The sequence below is a fragment of the Myotis brandtii genome, unplaced genomic scaffold (assembly GCF_000412655.1).
Source record: "Myotis brandtii unplaced genomic scaffold, ASM41265v1 scaffold314, whole genome shotgun sequence".
Lineage (NCBI taxonomy): Eukaryota > Metazoa > Chordata > Mammalia > Chiroptera > Vespertilionidae > Myotis > Myotis brandtii.
In genome coordinates this window covers 1,567,214-1,573,213 of record NW_005362033.1, presented here as the reverse complement: position 1 = coordinate 1,573,213, position 6,000 = coordinate 1,567,214, and positions in this window count along the sequence as shown.

Genomic DNA, 6,000 nt, shown 5'->3' with positions numbered 1-6,000 from the left:
CGGCTCACGAAGCGACGCCCGCCGAGCTCTCGCCGCGGCGCGGGGCCTGCCGGGACTTGTAGTCCGAGAGCCCAGGATCCAGTGTGGACGGCTGGGTGAACTTTAGAGGGGCTGGCGCGTGCTCTCGAACCTGGAAGACGCCTTTCCCCTCCTCCTACGAGCGAGCGACATGCATATTCAGGTAATGAGGCAGCCCTACCCCGAAAGCCAGGAGGGTTCTACTGGTGCAACGCCCTGGCCCCTCAGCCCGTTGCCCCATCTATGCATTGATCCAATGTTTACCAGTTTTTCGGGACACCATTTTGACTATTCTCCACCTCCCACCGACATGCTTTTTGCTCTTGGTGTGTGGTCAAGATGGAATGAACTAATCAGGAAGGCCCTTAGTCCCCAGCCCCTGGGGAACTCCTACACATCCTTCAGGACCCGACACAACAGGCTCTATGTGGCAACTTAGGGATTCTTAGGAGTTCCATCAGCCAAAGAGGGATGGAGACCCAGCAAAGCGGAGGGTCTTCCCCAGGGCGGGACAATTGGGAAGGTCCTGAGATTAGATTTGGGCTTTTCCAAGATAGGGGAAGGGCCTTCCCTGTGCTGGGAACTATATACATACAACTGTGCCCACCTCCGATTTCTGGGGGACAATGGAATTGTCCCCACCTACCTCCCAGGCCTCCTTTTCTCATCTGGACAATGGCCTCAGCCAGGCTGAAGATAGGCTGCCCTTGGCTAAGGGCTGGGCAGGTCCCAGGTCCCAGAAACTTAGGTGGGGGCGTGGGGATGAACCAGGCCCCATCCCCACCAGCTCTGTCAAGGGAGGCAGGCCTGACTTCTGACCCTCAGAGGCAACTGCCAAGCAACAGGGGCCTGGCTGTCCCTCTCCACCCATGCCAGCCCTGCCTAGCACTTCCCTGGGGTTGGGGCTGGGTCTGGAAGAGGGACAGGTGAGGGAGCAGGATGGTGAAAAGAGGAAAAATGCTAAGAACAACAGCTTGAGTGCCTGATGTGTGGCAGGCACTACTCAAAACCACCGATTTAATGCTCTCAACAGTTCTGAGGGAGGCAACAAAATGATCCCCGTTTACAGATGAGGAAGCTAAGACAGATGGGTAAAGAGCAGAGGGGCTTTGACTTGAGTTATGGGCAGAGTTGGCTGGAATGAGAGGGGTCGATCCCTTGGGCCACTGCCTATCCCACACTCAGCACAGGCAACTCAGGCCTGGGTTCTGGTCCCTGCCCTGCCATCTACTGACAAGACCTGAGTCCCAATTGCTTCTTTCACAAAATGAGGGTCTCACACAGAGAAGTGTTAGAAATTTGTTAATTCCTATCCCAACTTCACCATTTAGAAGCTGTACAGCCTGGAGCAAATTACTTAAGCTCTCTGTGCCTCAGTTTCCTCATCTGTAGAAATGTGGATAATACTAGTACCTACCTCAAAGGGTTGTTGTGAAGATGAGATGAATTAGTACTTGTGAAGCCCTTGGATTGTGCCAGGCAGACAGGAAGAGCCGTGTGAGTGGTAGCTGTTATTAAGTTCTTACTAATTGCTATTGGAGCTCTCCTCCTCCATCACCCCAGGCCAGTCCCTGCCCTTCCTCAGTCTCCGTTCTTTGAAATGATGCTTAGTCATCAGGTAGTAAGCATCCCCACTCTGCTCACAATCTAGGGGATGGGACAGAGCTGAGTGGAGGCCACAACCACCAGTTCACTGTGCTGTGCTGTGATGGGGGGCCACGCAGAAGCATGTGACCCAGGGCAGGTGTCCTGGAGGGAGGGGCACGATTCAAGCTGAGCTGAAACAGGTAGAGAGGCTGGGGGGTAGGTAGACAAGAGGAGGGTCTCCTGGCAAGTAAGGGTTCTCACAGTGTCAGAGCTCCCCCACACTTGTTCACAATAGATTCTAGGCCCACCAAATGTGAATGCCCGTGGAGTGGGATCCCAGATTCTGGATTTTAAAACAGGCCTTTCCCAGGCCCAACTTGCCCCCGTCCCCAAAGCCAGGCAGGGTTTAGGAAGGGCACTGGGGAGGGGACCATCTCCCAGGCTGGAGGACCTGGGGGACTAGTAACTGTCTTTCCCTCCCCCTTGAGGGGCAGCCCGACCTCTGGTTACCATGGGGGCCCAGGCGACAGGGCCAGGTTGCCAGGCCAGGACTGTTCCTTGCTGAAAGCAGGAGATAGGGTCTTCAGTGACCTTAGGGGCCCCCACCCCTCTCCTGGGGATGGAGGAGCAGGCTGCCGAGTCAGCGCTGGAAGAGACGCTGCTCACTCCTTCACACTCAGGTCAGCCTCTGGCCAGGGAGGAGCTGCTACCTTCTCGGCATTTTCTAGGTGAGGTGGCCTCTCCCTGCCCCCTCCTTCTCCTAGGACACCCCAGGACCCTACCCCAGCACTGAGGTGGGACCCAGGGCTGGCTTCAAATCCTAAGATATCGCCTTGCCAGCTGGGTGATGTCAGGTCAGGCTTGAGCCACCTTGAGCCTGTTTCCTCATCTGTAATGTTACGAGGACTAAATGAGATGATTCAAAACAGGAGTTGAGCACAGGGCCTGGCAGGGTCTGTATCTAGTGAGTCAGCTATTTTAGGACTCGATTCAGGACATGCTGGCGTTCTTCCAATTAGCAGACTAGCTTCTGCCGTGGGACCTTTGCACGGATCTTTTCCTTGTCTGGAAAGCCTGGGCTCATTTAGCCAAGCCCCTCTCTTCCTTTTGGTCTTACTTAAATGACACTCCTCCAGGGAGCCTCCTGACAGCTGTTTCCCCGCTGGGTGCCTCCCTGCCTGATTCTGATGACCTCTCCTCAGCACCACCTACTTGACTTCTTTACGTGTGCACTGCGTGGCTTGACTTCCCAGCTTGAGAAGGTCCTCCCTGAAGGCGAGGTATTTTTTTAATTTAATTTTATCCAATTTTATTTTATTTATTGGTTTGAGAGAGAAACATCGATTTGTTGTTCCACTTATTTACTTCATTGGTTGATTTTTTTTAAAAAAACATATTTTTATTGATTTCAGAGAGGGAGAGTGATAGAAACATCGATGAGAGAATCATTGATTGGCTGCCTCCTGCCTGCCCCACACCGGGGATCAAGCCTGCAACCTAGGCATGTGCCCTGACCTGGAATCGAACCCACAACCTTGGCATATCAGGATGATGCTGTAACCAACTGAGCTACCTGGCCAGGCCAGGGCTAGGGTTTTTTTAAATATTTTTTTTAGTTAATCCTCACCCGAGGATATTTTTCCATTGATTTTTAGAGAAGGGAGGGGGTGTAGACCGAAGAGAGGAGAAACATGGATGAGAGAGACATCGATTGGTTGTCTCCCACACACGGCCCCAGGCTAGGGATCAAGCTTGCAACCAAGGTACATGAAGCTCTATCCACTGAGCCAAACCGGCTAGGGCCAGGGCTGTTTTTAATGCTGTTCATTGCTGTGCTCCAGTGCCTAGAACAGTGCCTGGCACATAGTAGGTACATGACACAATTTGAAAAAAAAACAATTTTTTAAGATCTAAAGCAAATATGACAAAATGTTAATGTGGGTACTTCTGTGACTTATTTTAAGTATTTCTCAGTGTGTTTGAAATATTTAATTAAAAAATAACAATCCACGCTATTTAGGAAGCGAGTCCACAAGAGGTGATGGCTGATGGGAGTGGGGGGTGGGGCAGGGAGGTGAATAGGGGTGGCCCTGAGACAGGCTGGCGTGCACTGAGGGTGTCCTCAGATAAATGCTCTGTCTGTGCATTCTCCCTTTGAATGCTGGCAACCCTCCTGGAGGTAGATGTGAGGGAAATCCCACTTACAGACAGTAAACGGAAGCTAAAGGTAGAGAAGTGCCTTGACCTGTGGAGGGAAGGAGGGGAAAAGGGAGACAGAGCAGGGGCAGCAGGAAGTGGGAGGGAAACCGGAGAGCCTGGCTGAGGGAAGAGGACCCAGCCTTCCAGGAGCTGGCCCCAATCCCAGCTGAGGCCACAACGCTCCTCTGGTGCCCAAAGGACACAGGCAACTTCTTCTTGGTTCCCCCCCCCCCCGGCCCCCCAGGGATCTGGCAGGCCGGAGAATTCCTGGAGTGGGGTCTGGGTTGGAAGGAAATGAGGAGGAAAACAAGCAGGATGTGGGGACTGACTGGGAGACCACTGGGGAGCCTGAGCCGGGGGAAAGGTTGAGCCCCTCATCCCAGGTGGTATGCAAAATGAAGTTGGCTCTAAGGGCGCTCTTTAGGGCCCAGGTAGGGGAGGTGGCAGTGGATCTTGAGCCCTCAGTTAACAGAGGGTGAACAGTGTGTTGGGCATCAGTCAAAGAAAAGCCAAACAGGCAGGGAGAGGAGTGTTAGGCAGACCCAGCCTGTCCTCATTTCCTAAGGGAGGAAGCAGGTCAAGAGAAAAGTGACCTGCCTGGCCTGTGTGGCTCAGTGGTTGAGCATCGACCTATGAACCAGGAGGTCAGGGTTCAGTTCCCAGTCAGGGCACATGCCTGGGTTGTGGGCTCAATCCCCAGTGGGGGGTGTGCAAGAGGCAGCTGATCAGTGATTCTATCTCATCATTGATGTTTCCATCTATCTCTCCCTCTCCCTTCCTCTCTGAAATCAATAAAAATGTATTTTTTTAATAACGGGAGAAAAGTGACCTGCCCAAGGTCACATGGGGGTAGATAATAGTGGTTCTCTGGACCTGCAGCCAGTGTGCCTCTCTGGGTGCAGGGCTCTCAGCCCTGACACTTGCTGAGCCAGGACGCTTGGTGTGCTTTTCTCAGCTCATGCTGGGCCACAGGACTTTGGGATGAAGGTACCGCCCCCTGCAGGGAGTTTCAGGTTTGAGGCTGCAGGGGCTGAGCAGGTGGGCATTGTCACAGGCCTGTTGGAAGGTGGAGTTCTGTGCTTCATTCCTCTCTGTGGCCCCAAGTTCCTGTTTCTTTCTGGGCCTCGATTTAAGCATCTGCACAATGGGGGTAAATATTAATTGCTACTATTTAACAACACTGAGCACTTAGTCTGTGCCAAGGACCATAGTCATTCCTTTAATCCTATGCTCATTTTACAAAGGAAGAAACCAAGGTCAGAGGGGTGAAGTAATTTGCCTCAAATCACACAGCTAGTACATGGTAGAGTCAAAATATGAGCCCAGGTCCCAAATTAAATAAGACCATTTGAAAAGGGCCTCACAGTGAGAGTCCAGGAGAAGGTGGGAGTGAGGGCCTACTCTCCCACCCTGGAGTGGAAGCACAGGGACCACACAGGACACTGGGCTATGCTGAGGGTAGCCAGTGGTCTGGGGAGCCCAGAGGCAGCCCTGAGGAGGCTCCTAAGGCAGAGAGCACCGGCATGTGCAAAGGCTCATCAGGAGAACGCCCCTGTGAGTCCTGAGGCCCCTGGCTGAGGAGGGCAATAGTAGGGATCCTAAATTCTTGCCCCTGGGCCTCAGTTCCCCATTCAAAGCAAAGGCCAGCTGCCCCTGCCCCACTCTGAAGCACTGTCACTTGGACTCTGCTGCCCCACTGTGGGCACAGGGAAGAACTGCACAATGAGCACCCTAAAACCTAATTAGAGGACCCCAGTCCCCACAATGCCCAATAATGGCTCCAAGAGCCAACTGTGGAATTTTAAGAATTTTTGCAAGTCAGTTGTTAAAATAAAACCATTATTAAAAATTAAATTATATAAAATTAAAACTATATTATATTAAAAGCAAAAGTAATGTTCAAAACTAAGCACTTCCTAATTTCACTGTATTTTGCTATTGTCTGTGCTCTTTTTTTAAAAAATATTCATCCTAGGATATATTTTTATTGATTTTAGAAAGAGGAAGGGAGGGAGAGAGAGACATCGATCAGTTGCCTTCCACATGCGCCCCAACCAGGGATCGAACCTGCAGCCTAGGTATATGCCAACTGGGAATATCAAACCCGCAACCTTTTGGTGTACAGGACGCTTCAACACTGAGCCACGCTGGATGGGCTAAACTCTGGAGTAGCCAGATTTAAAACAGTAACAGGAA